Here is a 21,703-nt window from a genome sequence, read left to right on the forward strand (position 1 = left end):
CGGCCAACCGCTTTACAAGGCCTTGGTAAAGCCACCCTTGGGAGGCTGCATCCAGTGTTGGTCACCGTGATGTAAACAAAAAAAAAAGATGTGGAAACTCTACAAAGAGTGCAGAGAAGAGCAACAAAGATGATCAGGGGACTGGAGGCTAAAACTTACCAAGAGCGGTTGCTGGAATTGGGTATCTCAGTCTAATGAAAAGAAGGACCAGGGGTGACAGGATAGCAGTGTTTCAATATGTGAGGGGTTGAATAGAATAGAATAGAAGAAGAGGGAGTCAAGCTATTTCCCAAAGCACTTTCTGAAGGCAGGACAAGAAGCAACGGATGGAAACTAGTGAAGGCAAGAAGCAACCTGGAACTAAGGAGAAACTTCCTGACAGTGAGGACAATGAACCAGTGGAACAACCTGCCTCCAGAGGTGGTGAATGCTCCAATGGAAGTTTTTAAGAAGAGAGTGGTCAGCCATTTGTCTTAGATGCTATAGGGTTTCCTACCTGAGCAGGGGGTTGGACTAGATGACCTCCAAAGTCCCTTCCAACTCTGTTATTCTATTCTATTCTATTCTATTCTATTCTATTCTATTCTATTCTATTCTATTCTATTCTATTCTATTCTATTCTATTCTATTCTATTCTATTCTATTCTATTCTATTCTATTCTAATTATTTTATTCTTCTATTCTATTCTATTCTATTCTATTCTATTCTATTCTATTCTATTCTATTCTATTCTATTCTAATTATTTTATTCTTCTATTCTATTCTATTCTATTCTATTCTATTCTATTCTATTCTATTCTATTCTATTCTATTCTATTCTATTCTATTCTATTCTATTCTATTCTATTCCATAATTATTTCATTCTCTATTCTATTCTGTTCTAATTTTCTATTCTATTCTATTCTATTCCATTCCATTCTATTCTAATATTCTATTCTATTCTATTCTATTCTATTCCATTCCATTCCATTCCATTCCATTCCATTCCATTCCATTCCATTCCATTCTATTCTATTCTATTCTATTCTATTCTATTCTTCTATTCTATTCTATTCCATTCCATTCCATTCCATTCCATTCCATTCCATTCCATTCTATTCTAATATTCTATTCTATTCTATTTTATTCTAATTATTTCATTCTCTATTCTATTCTGTTCTAATTTTCTATTCTATTCTATTCTATTCTATTCTATTCTATTCTATTCTATTCTATTCTATTCTATTCTATTCTATTCTATTCTATTCTATTCTATTCTAACCATGGTTTAGGGCTTGACATGTTTTGCTGTGGTTGAGTCAGCCAACCCTGGTGGTTGCAACTTACGGCTTAGTGCCAGCGAATCTTGCCAAGGAGACCGTCTCACTTTCTTGCAACCCTGTCCTGTTAATTGTCTGAAACAAGTAACTCTACCCACATCTCTCTCTTTCTCCCAGGAGCTTCCAGGAGGATATAATTACTCGTAGAGACACCACAGCTTTGTCAGAAGATCAGGAGACTGTTTGGCATCCTTTCCCCACAAAACGCTCTTGAAGTGACTTAACGGCTACTTGGGTTGGGGTGGTGGGAGGGAAGAAGAGAGAGAATAACAGCTGTTGGCTGTCCTTTTAGGAAAACAAGCAACACCCACATTTTGGCTAGGAAAGGGCTCCAAACCAGCCCGTTGTTTGGTTTTCCATTTATCCGTTTACCCATCCAGCGAAACATGGACTTTAAAAAAGCATGATAGAATTTCTAGACTAACGCAGGAGATCTTTGTCCTCTCCAGGTCCCTTCATGGCTGGCTTGTTTGCTGGGATCTGGAGAGAATGTCTGGTTAAAAAGTTGAGAAAGGTAATAATTTATGGTGCCAGGTTCAAGGAAGTATCTGAGATACAATCTGGCAGGCAGGGAACTGCATTAACAGAGGGACTCAATCAAGATCTCGTGAGGAACTAATACCTCTCTGTAAAGCCTTAGTAGGGCCACACCTAGATTATTGCATCCAGTTTTGGTCTCCACACTATAAAAAAAAGATGTTGAGACTCTAGAAAAAGTGCAGAGAAGAGCAACAAAGATGATTAGAGGGCTGGAGGCTAAAACATATGAAGGACGGTTGCAGGATCTGGGCATGGCTAGTGTAGCGAAGAGAAGGACCAGGGGAGAAATGATAGCAGTCTTCCATTATTTGAGGGGCTGCCACAGAGAGGAGGGGGGTCCACCTATTTTCCAAAGCACCCGAAGGCCAGACAAGGAATAAGGGATGGAAACTGATCAAGGGGAGATTGAACCTAGAAATAAGGAGGAATTTTCTGACAATGAGAATGATCAACCAGTGGAACAGGAGTTGCCTTCAGAGGTTGTGGATGCTCCATCACTGGAGGCTTTCAAGAAGAGACTGGACCGCTCTCTGTCAGAAATGGTGGAGGGTCTCCTGCTTGAGCGGGGGTGGTGGTGGACTAGATGACCTCCAAGGTCTCTTCCAACTGTTATTCTATTCTATTCTATTCTATTCTATTCTATTCTATTCTATTCTATTCTATTCTATTCTATTCTATTCTATTCTATTCTATTCTATTCTATTCTATTCTATTCTATTCTATTCTATTCTATTCTATTCTGCATTCTATTGTATTGTATTGCATTGCATTGCATTGCATTGCATTGCATTCTATTCTATTCTATTCTATTCCATATTCTCTATTCTATTCTATTCTATTCTATTCTATTCTATTCTATTCTATTCTATTCTATTCTATTCTATTCTATTCTATTCTATTCTATTCTATTCTATTCTATTCTATTCTATTCTATTCTAATATAGACCATCAGGTAGATTTCTCACACTTAAAATAGCCCTCTTTGCACATGTTAGTTAGTTTGCATTGGAGCCCCATAGTGTTATTTTCTCTTCTCCCCCCCCCCCCCACATCTCTTGCTGGGCAGGGATGGAAGGAGGCAGGAGACCCCTCCCCATCCCCTCCTCTTAAATGCTTCTTCATCAGACTGTGACTGCTCATGGCAACCGCCCATTAGCAACCGGGGTTTACCTTCTCTTCTTCATCCTGAGATTGCCGACTTCTTCGGGGCTGCATTGCACAGGCTCAGGGCCCTGACAGGAATCCAGACAGGCGCATTAATGGGCTATCTTTGCTCATGCCACAGGCATTCTGGTTGTGGTGCGCTTCTGCCCGGCACTGCTTTAGGAAGTCATATATTTCTGAACCCAAGATAAAGTGCCAATCAAAGCTGTAGAATGAAGATCAAATAGCCTGTTATCTTTAGGCTCCAGCCTGGCCCTGCCCCTTCCCAACAGCCCACGCACGCATTCCTTCCAGTTTGTGAACCGCCCAGTCGGTGCAACTGGTCTGGGCAGGTGAGGATGAAGTGCAAGGAGAAAATCTGCCAGACAACTGAGTCTGTTACCCAAAGAAAATCAACACGAGGGATGGGAGGAAATAAAAGGAGTAGGGAAGGGCCAGGGGAAAAGGGGAGGTTTAATTATGCGATGGGCCAACAAAAGTGCCTATAGTCAAGGCCATGGTCTTCTCAGTTGCAATGTATGGCCGTGAAAGTTGGACCATAAGAAAGGCTGAGCGCCAAAGAATTGAGGCCTTTGAACTCTGGTGCTGGAGAAGACTCCTGCGAGTCCCTTGGACTGCAAGGCGATCAAACCGGTCAGTTCTAGAGGAGATCAACCCTGACTGCTCTTTAGAAGGTCAGATCCTGAAGCTAAAATTCAAATACTTTGGCCACCTCATGAGAAGGAAGGACTCACTGGAGAAGAGCCTCATGCTGGGAAAGGTGGAGGGCAAGAGAAGAAGGGGACGACAGAGAAGGAGGTGGCTGGATGGAGTCACTGAAGCAGGAGGCATGAGCTTAAATGGACTCCAGAAGATGGTAGAGGACAGGAAGGCCTGGAGGAACGTTGTCCATGGAGTCGCGATGGGTCGGAGACAACTTTGCAACTAACAACAACATGTGCACGCGAAGCCGTTAGAATTGGCTTTGCTACCTCCGTATCCATGCCAGCTCGGTAAATTGGAAAATAAAAATACCCCAGGAGTCTTTATTTGCTGAATGAACTGCGTGGGATGGTTGACACAGAATCCCCTTCAGAGAAAGTTCTGTCCCTCTTAGAGACACACCTCAATCCCTTTATGGGTGGAAGGCCTGGAAGAGAAATGGTTCTCTGATGCCCAGCCTGGCCTGTGTTTTTGATCTGCACAATGTTCTAGTCCTCGGCGTGCCTGTCTGAGGAATTCTGGGAGCTGAAGTCCACAAGTCATCAAAGGGCCATGTTTGAAGACCCCTGAACTAGACAAACCCAATTCCAGCAACCGTTCTCTTCCCAAGAAGTCATGAATGGCTCAAAGTTACCTTCTCATCTTTGACATTATCCTGGAATTACAGCTCTTTGAAGACCCCTGGTCTGGTCCATGTGGCACCTCAATCATCTGAAGAAGCAATCTCTTGGGTCAAAGCAACATTACTGCTTCATGTCCCTGCAGGTGGATTGTGGAGTTGTAGGAGAAATTACATTACAATGGCTCCTCTGATTCAGGGCTCTCCAACTCCCGGTCCGTGGACCAGTATCGGGCCGTGGTATGCCGGCAACCGGTCCACACAAACAAGGAAAACCCCATCCACAGATTGCAGGCAAACCCACAAAACCACACGCCTTCAGGTCCACGGAAAAAAACCTCTCTCCATGGAACCGGTCCCTGGTCCCCCAAAGTTTGGGGACCTCTGCTTTAGAATGGATCCGGCAGCTTTAATTTTGGCAGCTGAAGAACAGCAGGGGGCGATGTTCCAAAGAACGTCCGAGCAGGCTCCCTTTTTTTCAATCTGGGCATTTCCTGGGAAATTAGGCAAAGAGGTGGCACCATAAATTATGAGGATCGGTGACATTTAACCCAAGAGGAGGGTCCCCTTGCATCAGATTTCTGCTCCTTTTTTTATTTGTTTTTAATAATAAACCCCCCATCAACCCTCCCCCCTTCCCTCCCCCCCCCCCGGACTTCCCAAAGCAGAATACAGGGTATTACATATAGAGATTTCTGCTCCTTAAAGTAAAGGTAAAGGTTCCCCCGCACATGCGTGCTAGTCGTTTCCGACTCTAGGGGCCGGTGCTCATCTCCGTTTCAAAGCCGAAGAGCCAGCGCTTGTCCGAGGACGTCTCCGTGGTCATGTGGCCGGCATGACTAGACGCCAAAGGCGCATGGAACACCACACAACTTCTGAAGGAAACTTCTGTTCCACTGGTTAAATGTCCTCACTGTTAGGAGGTTTCTCCTTAGTTCCAGGTTGCTTCTCTCCTTGCTTAGTTTCCATCCGTGGCTTCTTGTCCTGCTTTCAGGTGCTTTGGAAAATAAGATGACCCCCACCCCTCTTCTTTGTGGCAGTCCCTCAAATACTGGAATGCTGCTATCATGTCCACCCTAGTCTTTCCTTTCTCTAGACTTTGTTGTTGTTGTTGTTGTTAGTTGCGAAGTCGTGTCATCCCCAAATCCTGCAAGTGTTCTTCTTCATATGTTTTAATCTCCAGACCTTTAATCATCTTGGTTGCCCTTCTCTGCACTTTTTCCAAAGTCTCAACATCTTTATTGTAATGCGGTGACCAAAATTGGATGCAGTATTCCAGATGTGGCCTTACTAAGGCTTTATAAAGCAGTACTAATACTTCACATAATTTTGATTCTATGCCTCTGTTTATACAACCAAGGATTGTGTTAGCTTTTTTGGCTGCTGCCGCACATGGCTGGCTCGTCTTTAAGTAATGGTCCACTAGGACTCCAAGGTCTCTCACACAGTGACTGTGAAGGAATGGATGATAACTCTGCTGGCTTAGATCCTCAAGAGCAGGGCTAGGCAACTTTGGCTCTTTTATGACTCGTGGACTTCAACTCCCAGAATTCCTGAGCCACCATGGGGGAACTATGCCCCCTTCATGACTCATGGACTTCAACTCCCAGAATTCCTGAGCCACCATGGGGGAACTATGCCCCCTTCATGACTCATGGACTTCAACTCCCAGAATTCCTGAGCCAGCATGGGGGAACTATGCCCCCTTCATGACTCGTGGACTTCAACTCCCAGAATTCCTGAGCCAGCATGGGGGAACTATGGCCCCCTCGTGACTCATGGACTTCAACTCCCAGAATTCCTGAGCCAGCATGGGGGAACTATGGCCCCCTCATGACTGGTGGACTTCAACTCCCAGAATTCCTGAGCTAGCATGGAGGAAACTTTGGCCCCTTCATGACTCGTGGACTTCAACTCCCAGAATTCCTGAGCCAGCATGGAGGAAACTTTGGCCCCTTCATGACTCGTGGACTTCAACTCCCAGAATTCCTGAGCCAGCATGGGGGAACTATGGCCCCTTCATGACTCGAGGACTTCAACTCCCAGAATTCCTGAGCCAGCATGGAGGAAACTTTGGCCCCTTCATTATTATTATTATTATTTATTGCATTTATATACCGCCCTTTCCCTGAGGACTCAGGGCGGTTTACAGGGAGTTAAAAATCAAACATACAAAAGTTAAAAAACCACTTTAAAAAAGATTAAACCAACCCTGTACAATTAAAACCCCAATTAAAATAAATTTCTCCTCAGCCTGGGCCCGAGAGCTCAAAGAGCCTTCATGACTCGTGGACTTTAACTCCCAGAATTCCTGAGCCAGCATGGAGGAAACTTTGGCCCCTTCATGACCCGTGGACTTCAACTCCCAGAATTCCTGAGCCAGCATGGGGGAACTATGCCCACTTCATGACTCGCAGACTTCAACTCCCAGAATTCCTGAGCCAGCATGGGGGAACTATGCCCACTTCATGACTCGCAGACTTCAACTCCCAGAATTCCTGAGCCAGCATGGCTCAGCTTGGACACCTCTCCCTTTCCCCTCAGCATGGCTCAGGAATTCTGGGAGTTGAAGTCCACGAGTCATAAAAGAGCCAAGGTTTGCCTACCCCTGCTCAGGAGGAACAGATGACCAACTTCTAATAAAAGGTAGAATTTGCTCCGCCAATCAGAAGAACAGAAGAAAAAGGCCATTTCTGGGAGAGGGAAGTTTGAAGTTGGGTGGTGGTGGGGGAAGACAACCAAGAAAAACAACACAATTCCTCATCAAAGGAATTTGGAGTAATCAAGACGTTCCCACTTTACCTGTTTGTTCCCCCAGGTTCTTTAAGTTCCCCCAAATGGAGAGTTTACTTTGAGATCCTATACAATTCGCCACCGTATTAATATTTCATTTCTAACTGTCAGAGCCCCCCAAAGCGTATGAACTGCAAATGCGCAGGGGGGAAAAACCCCCACCCTATTTTAAATAATTGAAGGCAGGAGGAACGTATTAAAAAAAAAAGCACCCAGGCTTTTACAGTTCTTGCAGAAACGCATCCCTGTAGACCTGACATGGCACACGCCGGCTGCATTTTTAATTTTCAAAACATATTTCTTCCTGAATTATCTGGTCCTGCAAGAGCGTCGCCTTTATGGGGTGATAAATTGCTTTAATAAACAGCCGTGATGGTCAAAGGCAGAGAGAAAGTAAACCGGTGGTCTCTGGAGACGCAGAACCGGTAAGCAAAGGAGAAAAAAGCCCCATCTTTCGAGGTCCTTAATTACTGGGAAGTTGTTTTTCCTCGATTACAGTTCTGCAAGGACCCTCGTCCTGAGCTTGGGCATTTAGAAAAAAAGATGTTTTAGACTTTGGAAAAAGTGCAGAGAAGAGCAAAATAAGACAATGAAAGGCCTGGAGACAAAAACAGATGAAGAACGGTTGCAGGACTTGGGTTTGGCTAGTCTAGAGAAAAGAAGGACGGGGGGGGGGGGAGAGCAGGCACGATAGCATCCTTCCAATATTTGAAGGGGATAGCTGCCACAAAGAGGAGGGGGTCAACTTATTTTCCAAAGCACCAGAAGGCAAGAGAAGGAACAATGGATGGAAAATAATCAAGGAGAGAAGCAACCTGGAATTAAGGAGAAACTTCCTAACAGTGAGGACAATTAACCAGTGGAACGGCTTGCCACCAGAAGTTGTGGGTGCTTCATCATTGGAGGTTTTTAAGAAGAGACTGGACAGCCGTTTGTCTGAAAGAGTATAGGGTTTCCTGCCTAAGCAGGGGGCTGAACTAGACGACCTCCAAGGTCCCTTCCAGCTATTCTATTCCGTAATTCTATTCTATTCTATTCTATTCTATTCTATATTCCATATTCCATATTCCATATTCCATATTCCATATTCTATTCTATTCTATTCTATTCTATTCTATTCTATTCTATTCTATTCTATTCTATTCTATTCTATTCTATTCTACATTCCATATTCTATTCTATTCTATTCTATTCTATTCTATTCTATTCTATTCTATTCTATTCTATTCTATTCTATTCTATTCTATTCTATTCTATTCTATTCTATTCTATTCTATTCCATTCCATTCCATTCCATTCTATTCTACATTCCCTATTCTAATCTATTCTATTCTATTCTATTCTATTCTATTCTATTCTATTCTATTCTATTCTATTCTATTCTATTCTATTCTATTCTATTCTATTCTATTCTATTCCATTCCATTCCATTCCATTCCATTCCATTCCATTCCATTCTATTCTACATTCCATATTCTATTCTATTCTATTCTATTCTATTCTATTCTATTCTATTCTATTCTATTCTATTCTATTCTATTCTATTCTATTCTATTCTATTCTATTCTATTCTATTCTATTCTACATTCCATATTCTATTCTATTCTATTCTATTCTATTCTATTCTATTCTATTCTATTCTATTCTATTCTATTCTATTCTATTCTATTCTATTCTATTCTATTCTATTCTATTCTATTCTATTCCATTCTACATTCCATATTCTATTCTATTTTACATTCCATATTCTATTCTATTCTATTCTATTCTATTCTATTCTATTCTATTCTATTCTATTCTATTCTATTCTATTCTATTCTATTCTATTCTATTCTATTCTAAAGCAAAACCAAGACCCAACTGATAGGTTAGGGGCATGCTCACATTTCCAGTTACAAACCTCTTGAAGAAAAGTCTAAGATTGTACGGTGAGTAGGGTGAACGTCTATGCAGATTCTCAGTCCTCCAGGTCATGGTTGTCCCAAAGTCACTTTTTCAAGAGGCAACCGGACTTTCTTGTTTTTCTTTGAAGACATTTCGCTTCTCATCCAAGAAGCTTCCTCAACTCTGACTGGATGGTGGGGAATGGAAGGATTTAGACTCTCTAAAACAGGGGTCTTCAAACTTGGCCCTTTTATGACTTGTGGATGCTGGCTGAGGAATTCTGGGAGTTGAATTAGGGCCAGGTTTCAAGACCCCCTGTTGTAAAAAAATGCAAATGACCAGCGCTCTGCAAGGAGTATAAATCCTCCCATTCCCCACCCTCCAGTCAGAGCTGAAGAAGCCTCTCGGATGAGAAGCGAAACATTTTCAAAGAAGAACAAGAAAGCCCAGTTGCCTCCTGAAAAAAAGCACCTTTGGATGAACAAGGTATCTAAGCAGAGACTCTGGGAAGTCAACTTAACATTCCGAAGCTAAAAGCAGGAATTGAGCTGAGTTGGTAACCTCAAACTGACCTTGGATGTCCAGGCAACTTGGAGCATTTGAATGGGGGACCACCAGGGCTGTTTGACCATTGAGAAGGCAAAAACAATCACCATTTCAGGCCTCTGCCAAGTTGAACCGTTCCAGCGAAGGGCATCTGAGGATACAAGGTCCCAAGATTTTTTTTGTACTCTGGAAAAAAAACAACAAAAAAAAAAAACGGCACAGCTTTTTTTCAAATAAGTTTTATTTTCAAGTTGTTAGTCAACAGCCCTTCCAGCCTGTTTCCTACCTAATTCTGCTCAAAAACAGTCTAAAAAATGTCTATTTAAAGGAGAGAACAGCACAAGCGCAGCTGAACCTTCTACTAACCTATTTGGAGGTGTTAACCTCCGAAAATGGGTTTCTCCGGGAAATAAAATGTTCCCCATGTGGAGCACTCATCTCGTACTTGACTGCCTTCGTCGTGTGTGTGTGTGTGTGTGTGTGTGTGTGTGTGTGTGTTTGTGTGTGTGTGATATTTAAGTGCAAATCTGGGGGTACAACTTCCAAAGAACAGTCAAGGCACACATCGGATCTCCTAAAAGCTGCAGAGAATTCATTTCCCTTCTGTTATTTTGGAAATGAAAGGGAGAACTTCAAATTTTTATTTTTACTTTTATTTTTTTATTTTATTTTTTTGCGTCCTTCCTCAAAAAACCGAGATGATCTCAATCTTAGTTGGAGCACAGAAGGGGCGAGGAAAAAAAGAAAAAAGCAAAGAAAGAATTGTGCTATTTTGGAGTGTAAAGCAAAGGGGTGCCCAACGCCCTGGTAATTATTACAGCTCTATTTTTCTCTTAGGAAACGCGGTGGCTCAGTGGGTTAGGACGCTGAGCTTGTCGATCAGAAGGTCGGCAGTTTGGCGGGTCGAATCCCGAGTGCTGCGTAGCAGAGTGAGCGCCTGTTACTCGTCCCAGCTTCTGCCAACCTAGCAGTTTGAAAGCACGTAAAAAATGCAAGTAGAAAAATAGGGACCACTCCGGTGGGAAGGGAACAGCGTTCCGTGCGCCTTTGGCGTCTAGTCATGCCGGCCACATGACCATGGAGACGTCCTCGGACAAGCGCTGGCTCTTCGGCTTTGAAACGGAGATGAGCACCGGCCCCTAGAGTCGGAAACGACTAGCACGCATGTGCGGGGGAACCTTTACCTTTACCTTTGTTTTTCTCTTGCAACTCTACACCTTGTTGCAGCTTCTCACTTTTTTTGATCTGTGTCTACCCTGGACTTGATAGGAAAGTTTTCCTTCCAGAAAGAGGCTTCCTATCCTTGGCACGGCTTAGCAAGGACTTCAGACGGAAAGCAAGAACGCCTCAAATCTGCAGGATGTGATCTGCAAAATCTTCAGGCTATTATAACTGGTAAAGGGCAAGAGCGATAAAGGCTGGGTGCTGCTTGACCTCTTTTAAGGCCTGGACTTTTTGCAAAGCTCCAGGCGGGCTCCCCTGTCATTCCAGACAAGTCATCTTGACATCTGCCCCCTTTTTTCCCTGTGCAAGTCAGAAGCAAAACGAATAAATTAGCTATCGACAGCCCTGCCGGCCTTCATGGAAGCAATTGCAGGTAGACCAGGAAAGTGGCATGACCAGAGGGAACGGGTTGCCAGACCAGGCCTTGGAAACTCTGCGGCTGGCGAAATAAACAGGTTTTCTTCCCACATTTAGAAAAAAAATCAACCTGACAACTTCGTGTAACTATCGGAAATAATTAGGAGCATCCTCTTGGCTCCGCACGCCGTATCTTACGCCTTAAGGGATGGGCAAGGAGAGACACAGAAGTCATTAGAAATGGCAGCTGGGGTGATCCAGAGGCTGGCCAGCAAAGCCATGCCCATCAGCCAGGTGAAGGATGGGCAGGAGGCAACGTAGGGGGCTAGAAGCAAAAAGGAAGGAAGGAAGGAAGGAAGGAAGGAAGGAAGGAAGGAAGGAAGGAAGGAAGGAAGGAAGGAAGGAAGGAAGGAAGGAAAGGGAGACGGATGGGAAGGGAAGGGAAGGGATGGGGAGGGAAGGAAGGAAGGAAGGAAGGAAGGAAGGAAGGAAGGAAGGAAGGAAGGAAGGAAGGAAGGAGAGGGAAGGGAGAGGGATGGGAAGGGAAGGGAAGGGATGGGGAGGGAAGGAAGGAAGGAAGGGAAGGGAGAGGGATGGGAAGGGAAGGGATGGGGAGGGAAGGAAGGAAGGAAGGAAGGAAGGAAGGAAGGAAGGAAGGAAGGAGAGGGAAGGGAGAGGGATGGGAAGGGAAGGGAAGGGATGGGGAGGGGAGGGATGGGGAGGGAAGGAAGGAAGGAAGGAAGGAAGGAAGGAAGGAGAGGGAAGGGAGAGGGATGGGAAGGGAAGGGAAGGGATGGGGAGGGGAGGGATGGGGTGGGAAGGAAGGAAGGAAGGAAGGAAGGAAGGAAGGAAGGAAGGAAGGAAGGAGAGGGAAGGGAGAGGGATGGGAAGGGAAGGGAAGGGATGGGGAGGGGAGGGATGGGGAGGGAAGGAAGGAAGGAAGGAAGGAAGGAAGGAAGGAAGGAGAGGGAAGGGAGAGGGATGGGAAGGGAAGGGAAGGGATGGGGAGGGGAGGGATGGGGTGGGAAGGAAGGAAGGAAGGAAGGAAGGAAGGAAGGAAGGAAGGAAGGAAGGAAGGAGAGGGAAGGGAGAGGGATGGGAAGGGAAGGGAAGGGAAGGGAAGGGATGGGGAGGGATGGGGTGGGAAGGAAGGAAGGAAGGAAGGAGAGGGAAGGGAGAGGGATGGGAAGGGAAAGGGAGGGAAGGGAAGGGATGGGGAGGGATGGGGTGGGAAGGAAGGAAGGAAGGAAGGAAGATTAGCAAAGAATGGCTGTCACACTGCCATTTCGAAGAGAAGTATTTTGGATTAAAACATCTTCGTGCCGTTTAGCCTCACTTCCACATGCATGAATCCTAAGCCCTGCTCAGAAGTTGTCCAGAAATGCCACCCACCAGCCCCCCCCCCCCCCCCCCCGCCTTTCCTTCAGAAGCAGATGGCTCTTCACGATCCTGTTCTCCTTCTCCGGATGACCGTTATCCATCTGAGTTTCAGTTCAATTTCCTTCCTAATGCCCTCATGTCTCTTCCGCTTCTGCTTTATTTCTGACTGCTTCTGGCAGGTTTTTTTATTTTCCTTCTTCCCTCTTGTGCTGCCTCCTCGCACCATCCTCATGGTCTTCTTCTCCCCCCTCTTTCTTTCTTTCTTTCTTTCTTTCTTTCTTTCTTTCTTTCTTTCTTTCTTTCTTTCTTTCTTTCTTCCTTCCTTCCTTCTTTCTTTCTTTCTTTCTTTCTTTCTTTCTTTCTTTCTTTTTTCTTTCTCCTTCTTCTTTCTTTCTTTCTTTCTTTCTTTCTTTCTTTCTTCCTTCTTTCTTTCTTCTTTCTTTCTTTCTTTCTTTCTTTCTTTCTTTCTTTCTTTTTCTTTCTTTCTCCTTCCTTTCCTTCCTTCCTTCCTTCCTTCCTTCCTTCCTTCTTCTTTTTCCTCTTCCTCCTCCTCCTCCTCCTCCTCCTCCTCCTCCTCCTCCTCCTCCTCCTCCTCCCATAGCTTGCAACTGAGTAATTTCTGGAGGCTTCGGGCTGGTTTATCACAGAGAAAAATCAAGCCGTTTTGTGGAAAAGAAGGAAAAAAAACATTTGTGGGATCACGAAGGTTGTAGTTCTGGAGTTTCTAAATTAAATCAGCTAAACTAATTAGGGAGCCAGTTTGGGAGTATTGGCGAAGGTGCTGGACTACAACACCAGGCGATGGAGAGTTCTAGTCCTGGCCCTGGACCAGTTCCTCACTCTCGGTCAACTTTTAAAATGTAGTTTGCCACATGAGACAGCTAGATTTAAAAAGGTCGGGTAAAATATATATTGCTAATAAGCTACAAGTCAACCCTCCTCCACTTCTTGTTTCAAAAGGCTCAGCCCAGACGTCAGTCCTGTGGTTTCAAGTTCCTAGTCCCTAAGCTGCAAAGGACAGGGCGGGGTCATTTCAAAACATCCTTATGACAGGGTGTGGGGGGGCCAAGGAGACACCGCTGTTTTCCTTGCCTCCACCCTCATCGTCTCTGTGACGTGAGCTTTGGGAGGACAATTGTGTAGCCCGCACCTTTTGCAAGCTTGCAGATATCTCAGAAACAGGAACTGTGGCTGTCTGGAGTCACAGTTGGTGACAAACACCCAGCAGGGAGCTTTACAATCAGGCGGAACTCCAGGTGACTCAGGCCAGTGAGTCAAGGGCCATATTGCACCGAAGAGGAAGAAATTAGTCACCAAGTGAAAACTCCTGAGTATTGTACGTTGCAGTTAGGCAATCCCAGCTCCGGTGCAAAGGGACCATTCCCCAGCCCAGTTCTCTGCATAGGTAGTCCTCAACTTAATGATGCTTCATTTAACGTCTGAATGTACGACGGCGCTGGAAAAAAGGGAGCTTTGCACACGTCCCACTGTCGCAGCACCAAAATCCAGATGCTTGGCAAGTGGCGTGTGTTAATGACGGCTGCAGTCATAAATCCTGGGGTCGGGTGACGGGGAAAGCCAGATTCACTTAGCAAATTGTGTTACTAAAACAGCTGCAAAGCAGCTGGAGCAAGAAAGGTCAGGAAACGGAGCAAAGCCCACTCGACAAAATGCCTCACTCAACGACAGAAAGTTTGGGGTCAATTGTGGACGTACGTTGAGGCTTACCTATATTGCAACCTGCCTCCCCCCCCCCAGCGGGGCCAGAGGAGGAGGGGGCATCCAGATTGAGGCAGCTGCAATTCAAAATTGATCTGACTCAGCCTTGACGTTCACACCCAAGGCCCCTTCAACCCGAATTCACACTGTGGGGTTGTGGGTGTCATCCCACGTGGCAGTGAACTGCTGGTGAACTGCAGGAAGCTGTGTTCTCTTGGTGTCACCTCCTCAACCCTGCCCTGCCAGCCGAAAGTAAAAAAAAAAAGGGCCTTTATCACACTAGCAAACTCTGCCAGTGACAATGCAAGGGCTCTGTTGCACGTTTCCCCCCCCCACTCCCAATTCAGCTTTTCTTTCACCCATGCTGGCTCCCTGGGAATCCCGGGAGTTGAAGTCCAGGCGTCAGAAAGTTGCAAGGTTGAGAAACTCTGTGTCAGGTCCACCTTTGTGTCCTGCCATTGAGTTTTTTGGGGGGGACGTTGGCATTTTTGGGATGTTTTTGCTTTGCTGTAATGCTTGGGAATTAGGGAGGGGGGGATTGTCTTTGGAGACAGGTCAGACTCCGTCCCAGCCGGTTCCAAGGCTGCCGTGCCTTAACAGTGACCTGTTATCTGCCCTGCACCTCAGCATTCTCAAAACATTTTCGCCGCATCATATAGGCTGCAAGTGGACTGAGTGTTGAGGATTTGGACTTGGGAAAAATGAAAGAATTGCTTTAGGCTTTGCCCGGGACAGGGACGCGGTGGCTCAGTGGGTTAAGATGCTGAGCTTGTCGATCAGAAGGTTGGCAGTTTGGCGGGTCGAATCCCGAGTGCCGCGTAGCAGAGTGAGTGCCTGTTACTCGTCCCAGCTTCTGCCAACCTAGCAGTTCGAAAGCACGTCAAAATGCAAGTAGAAAAATAGGGACCACTACGGTGGGAAGGTAACAGCGTTCCGTGCACCTTTGGCGTCTAGTCATGCCGGCCACATGACCACGGAGACGTCCTCGGACAAGCGCTGGCTCTTCGTCTTTGAAACGGAGATGAGCACCGGCCCCTAGAGTCGGAAACGACTAGCACGCATGTGCGGGGGAACCTTTACCTTTACTTACTTTGCCCGGGACCTTCAGATTCCGCCTGACTTTCCTGCATCCAATTTCTCTCAGTCAAAGTTCTTTTGATTCGACTCAATGGATTCAAGAGACTTCCTTTCTTGAGGGACCAGCTAGGGCAGGTCCTTACATTCTGGTTTACAGCATCTCAGAATCAGGAGGAGTCTGATGGCCCCCTTTTCAAGACCAAGGAATTTGGATTAAAAAGCTGAGGGTTTTGTGAATTGCTGCTTGTGCCTTTGCTAAGCTTGTAAGCCGCCCTGAGTCTTCGGAGAAGGGCGGGATATAAATGGAATTAAAATAAATAAATAAATAAATAAATAAAATACCATACAGTCAATCAGAGTACAGCTGGAAGGGACCTTGGAGGTCTTCTAGTCCAGCCCCCCGCTCAAGCAGGAGAACCTACACCAACTCAGACAAGTGACTGTCTAGCCCAGAGGTAGGCAACCTTGGCTCTTTTATGACTCATGGACTTCAACTCCCAGAATTCCTGAGCCAGCCATGAGTCATAAAAGACCCACGATTTCTGGTGGGAAGCTGTTCCACTGGTTGATTGTCCTCACTGTCAGGAAGTTTCTCCTTAATTCCAGGTTGCTTCTCTCCTTGACTAGCTTCCATTCCATCCCTCTGGTGCTTTGGAAAATAAATTGACCCCCTCCTCTTTGTGGCAGCCCTTCAAACAGTATCATATCCCCCCACCCCAGTCCTTCTTTTCTCTAGACTGGCCATTCCCAAATCCTGCAGCCGTTCTTCATATGTTTTTTTAATCTCCAGGCCTTTAATCATCTTAGTTGCTCTTCTCTGCACTTCTTCCAAAGTCTCAGCATCTCAGCATAAAAATGTAATAAATAAATGTAATAAATAAATCTTTTTGGTAACACGGTGACCAAAACTGGATGGAGGATTCCAGGTGTGGCCTTACTAGAGAATTTATAAAGTGGCACTAAGACTTCACGTGATTTTGATTCTGCGCCTCTGTTTATACAACCCAGGATCGTATTCGCTTTTTGGGCTGTCGCCGCACGCGGCGGGCTCTTTGGTACGGACAGCAATTCACCGGCTGGGTTTCGCTCCGCTTTTGGGATAAGCCCCAAATATTCTGTTTTTGCTGCCTTCAGCAGAGGAAGAGCTGAGCTCTCCCTTTTGATCGGAAGCTGCAGAAAAGAGTCAACTTTGCAATTTGGGGACTTCTCTTTTGCAGATTCTTCTTCATCCAGCGAGAAAGTTGTCATCAACTGTGGTGGAACTGCAAAAGAGCTGACTCTTTTTGAGGTTTTTTTTTGGGGGGGGGTGTTTGGCTTTGTTTCTCTTTTGAAAAAAAAACAACAAACACCACAATTCTGGCCATGCCTGTAAAGGACGCCTCTGAGTTCCATAGCTGAGTTTGCAATCTGGCAAAACACAGGACTTGGAATGAGAAGGGGAGGGGGGTATCATAGCTGCTGGATAGGGAACATCTGGCTGTGAAGTCGGGAAGCCAAGCCAGTTTTTCCCCCCAAACCCTTTGCCACTGGCAGAATGCAGGGAGCTGCTGTCAATTGGAGCCTTCCAGAAAAAAATTAGCTGGAAACACACACACAAACACACACACACACACACACACACACACGCACGCACGCACAATTTGGCGGGTTGCGTGTATGTGGTGTCAGGAAGAAATAAAGGGAGAGGAGATGTCTGTGTTGTTAGTCGCAACCGGTGAATTTGGCCTCCGTTTCAAGAGGAGAGGGGGGAGTAAAAGGCAAAATAAAACAAAAGGATCCACAGCTGCCAAGCCCCAGGCCTGTCTTGCATTCTGCTCCCCCCCACATCAAAAAGAAAGTTACAGCGATGAATTCTGCATTTTACGATGAATGGAAGTATGAAACTTCCAGTAAATGAAATAAAGAAACTGGGGGGGGGGGGTGGAAAGGAAGGAAGGAAGGAAGGAAGGAAGGAAGGAAGGAAGGAAGGAAGGAAGGAAGGAAATGGAAATTATCCTAGGTGTTAATTAGGGAAGGAAGGAAAGAAGCAAGGAAGGAAAATGAGAATGAGAATGGAAGGAAGGGAAAAAATGGAAATTATGCTAGGTGTTAATTAGGGAAGGAAGGAAGGAAGGAAGGAAGGAAGGAAGGAAGGAAGGAAGGAAGGAAGGAAGGAAAAAAATGGAAATTATGCTAGGTGTTAATTAGGGAAGGAAGGAAGGAAGGAAGGAAGGAAGGAAGGAAGGAAGGAAGGAAGGAAGGAAGGAAAGAAAGAAAGAAATGGAATTATCCTAGGTGTTAATTAGGGAAGGAAGGAAGGAAGGAAGGAAGGAAGGAAGGAAGGAAGGAAGGAAGGAAGGAAGGAAATGGAAATTATCCTAGGTGTTAATTAGGGAAGGAAGGAAAGAAGCAAGCAAGGAAGATGAGAATGAGAATGGAAGGAAGGGGAAAAAATGGAAAGTATCCTAGGTGTTAATTAGGGAAGGAAGGAAGGAAAAAATGGAAATTATTCTAGGTGTTAATTAGGGAGGGAAGGAGGGAGGGAGGGAAGGAAGGAAGGAAGGAAGGAAGGAAGGAAGGAAGGCAGGAAGGCTGAGTATCAGATCCAGAAATTCTGAAATAATTGAAAGTTAGTTAAAGGGAGAGAGAGAAAGAATGAGAGAAAGAGAGAGAGAAGAGAGGAGAGAGAGAACAAGAGGGACAGCACGAGAGAATGAGAGAAAGAATGAGAGAATGAGAGAGAGAAAATGAGAGAGAGAGAGAGAGAGAGAGAGAGAGAGAGAGAGAGAAAGAATGAGAGAGGAGAGGAGAAGAAAGAGAGTACAAGGGGGGGGGGTGCTTCCTGCCAAGCCTTTGAGACCTCAGGTTTTGCTTCCCCAGCCTCCTGAAAGAGGAAGCACATGCTGGCATGCATTCCTTCACATCAATGCTTCCTTTGGGACTCCTGACTTCATGGAAATTTGAGAACCGAGCGGATTTGTAGGGGACTTTTGGAGAAAGCTAGCTGTGTGTTTCCTTGTCCACGAAAAAGCCTTGCAGAAAAGCAGAAGGGTTTTTTTTGTTTTTTAAAAAATATTATTCGGAAGATGCAACCGACTCCTGGACACCTCTGAGGCTAATTTTACGTCTTCATTTCACAAGGCAGTGAGCATTTTGTTCCCTGCCCACCCACCCCCGCCCACACCAGCACCAGCCTTTTTCCAAGATTTGATTTGCTAATGGAAAATATATATATATATATGTATAAATAAATCCAGGTTTAAAAAGGGCGGCTTCAGAAGGGAACCTGCTTCGGCCATTGCGAATGAATTTCCAAAGTGGGAAGTGACAACTTTGAACCCGTTGGCCACCAGAGAAATGGGCACATGGTAAACTCCCTTTGGATTATTTCTGGTGACATAATAATAATAATAATAATAATAATAATAATAAGAAGAAGAAGAAGAAGAAGAAGAAGAAGAAGAAGAAGAAGAAGAAGAAGAAGAAGAAGAAGAAGAAGAAGAAGAAGAAGAAGAAGAAGAAGAAGAAGAAGAAGAAGAAGAAGAAGAAGAAGAAGAAGAAGAAGAAGAAGAAGAAGAAGAAGAAGAAGAAGTTGGAAGGGACCTTGGAGGTCATCTAGTCCAACCCCCTGCTAAGGCAGGAAATCCTATAGCATTTCAGACAAATTGCTGTCCAGTCTCTTCTTAAAAACTTCCAGTGTTGGAGCATTCACCGCTTCTGGAGGCAGGTAGTTCCACTGGTTAATTGTTCTAACCGTCAGGAAGTTTCTCCTTAGTTCTAGGTTGCTTCTCTCCTTGACTAGTTTCCATCCGTTGCTTCTTGTCCTGCTTTCAGGTGCTTTGGAGAATAGCTTGACTGCCTCTTCTTTGGGGCAGCCCCTGAGATATTGGAAGACTGCAATCCTGTCCCACCTCATCCTTCTCTTCATTAAACTAGACATACCCAATTCCAGCAACCGTTCCCTATATGTTTTAGCCTCCAGTCCCCTTAGTCTCTTAAGAACCCGTTTTGGGACCCATGGGGATATTTTTCAACTACGTCCCTTCTAAGCATTGACTAACCCAACTTTAGGATCCCTGGCTTTTCAAGATCAGCCAGAGTTTACACATTGGATGTGTATGGGAAGGGGGGCGGAAGGGGGGGAAACCCTGGTTAATAGTGATTCAGGACTTTGGGTGACCAGTTCAAATCCAACTGCAAACTCTTCCCTTTTCTTGCAGCCCAGAAAGTTACACAGATGTTCACATTTGCTTTATGTTGACATAGTTTCAAATATTCTGCCTTAAAATGGAATGTTTTGTTTTGAGTGACTGTGCTTGTTGGGGATTTCTGCCTAGGATGGCCAGAGTCCTTTCTTAGCAATCAGGAAAGGATACTACCCATTGTAAAACTTGGAGACGTGAATCTCAGAATGATGTTTTCTATCTTTCGTAACGAACTTTAGAGATTACTAATGTGGCCGTTGAAAAGTTATTAGCACTCAACTTGCTGGTTTTTTTCCAAGAGCGACTGCAGAAACGGTCTTCTTGAGGCAATTGTCGCGTGTTCCTTTCCCCAAATTTCTCTGTTTTTTTGGGGTTTTTTTTAGCATGGGCTAATTTTAAAGTAAGGGACGCGGTGTCTCAATGGGTTAGGACGCTGAGCTTGTCGATCAGAAGGTTGGCAGTTTGGCGGGTCGAATCCTGAGTGCCGCGTAACAGAGCGAGCGCCTGTTATTCGTCCCAGCTTCTGCCAACCTCGCAGTTCGAAAGCACGTAAAAATGCAAGTAGAAAAATAGGGACCACTCCGGTGGGAAGGTAACAGCGTTCCGTGCGCCTTTGGTGTCTAGTCATGCCGGCCACGTGACCACGGAGACGTCCTCGGACAAGCGCTGGCTCTTCGGCTTTGAAACGGAGATGAGCACCGGCTCCTGGAGTTGGAAACGACTAGCACGCATGTGCGGGGGAACCTTTACCTTTTTAATTTTAAAGTTTCACCACGTCAGTGTTTGCGCACTCTTATTACTTAATGCTGTATTCGCTCTAAGGCAGGGGTAGGCAACCTTGGCTCTTTTATGACTCGTGGACTTCAACTCCCAGAATTCCTGAGCCAGCCATGCTGAGGGGAAAGGGAAGATTTCCAAGCTGAGCCATGCTGGCTCACGAATTCTGGGAGTTGAAGTCCATCAGTCATGAGCGGGCCATAGTTCCCCCCATGCTGGCTCAGGAATTCTGGGAGTTGAAGTCCATGAGTCATGAAGGGGCCAAAGCTTCCTCCATGCTGGCTCAGGAATTTTGGGAGTTGCAAGTCCACGAGTCATGAAGGGGCGACAGTTTTCCCCATGCTGGCTCAGGACTTCTGGGAGTTGAAGTCCATGAGTCATGAAGGGGCCAAAGCTTCCTCCATGCTGGCTCAGGAATTTTGGGAGTTGAAGTCCATGAGTCATAAAAGAGCCAAGGTTGCCTACCCCTGCCCTAAGGAAATATCCAGGAGACAATGGAGGGCAAGGAGGGCCTGGCATGCTATGGAGTCATGAAGAGTTGGACACAACTTAGCTGCCGGACAACAAGAAATATCACTTTTAATGTGATGCTCTGATTTGCCACAATTACAAAAACCAGGGTCCGCTTAGCCAGAGTTGACAGCTCCCATAGCCTTGACAGGGAGTGCACCAGCCACAAACGGTGGCTTGCAAAAATCTCAGCGGCTTGTCAGCAGACTCAAACCCCAACAAAGGATATTATGACTTAGCGTGAATACTTAATGCAGTAATTGCAGGAGGTTAAATGTGTGTGTGCATTTCCCAGCTCAGTCACTCTACAATTAGCAGGAGATCAACTGGAATGCAAAAATTACAGGCCTCTTTCCTTCTGACGAACACTGATTCAAAGATTATGGTTGCGTGAGCTAAGCTTTCTTCCCATTTTTCTATGGCAGGCCAGGCACGAAAGCCAAACTGGATTCATTTTGTATTGTTAGGGTTCCACCCAAATCTGTTTTTTTTGCCTTGTTATAATAATAATAATCTTTATTGATTAGCCCGTGGGCCATATTGAAGCGCAGCGTTCCAAACACACGTTATACTAAAATGCAGTACAAACAATTTAGAATGGAATTTAGTTAAGATATAATTTAGAAAATAGAAATAAAATACAATTTAAAATGAAATTGGGATAAGACCCATTTTTTAAAAGAAATTAGAATCAAATACGGCAATTTAAGATGTAGATAGATAAAACGTGATAAAATTATATTTCACTAACACCCCAGCAATCTACGCCGATCTCAGCCGAACCATTTTTTGCTCAGGTGCTGTGCTGTGTTAAATGTAATTTTCAAATTCTGGCCACACGTAAAGCCAGTTATTTTGATATGGGGGGGTCCCCATGGTTACTTTGTTTGGTCTATAGGCCAGGGT

The sequence above is a fragment of the Vipera berus genome, assembly GCF_964194415.1.
Source record: "Vipera berus genome assembly, chromosome: 15".
In the NCBI taxonomy this organism is placed as follows: Eukaryota; Metazoa; Chordata; class Lepidosauria; order Squamata; family Viperidae; genus Vipera; species Vipera berus.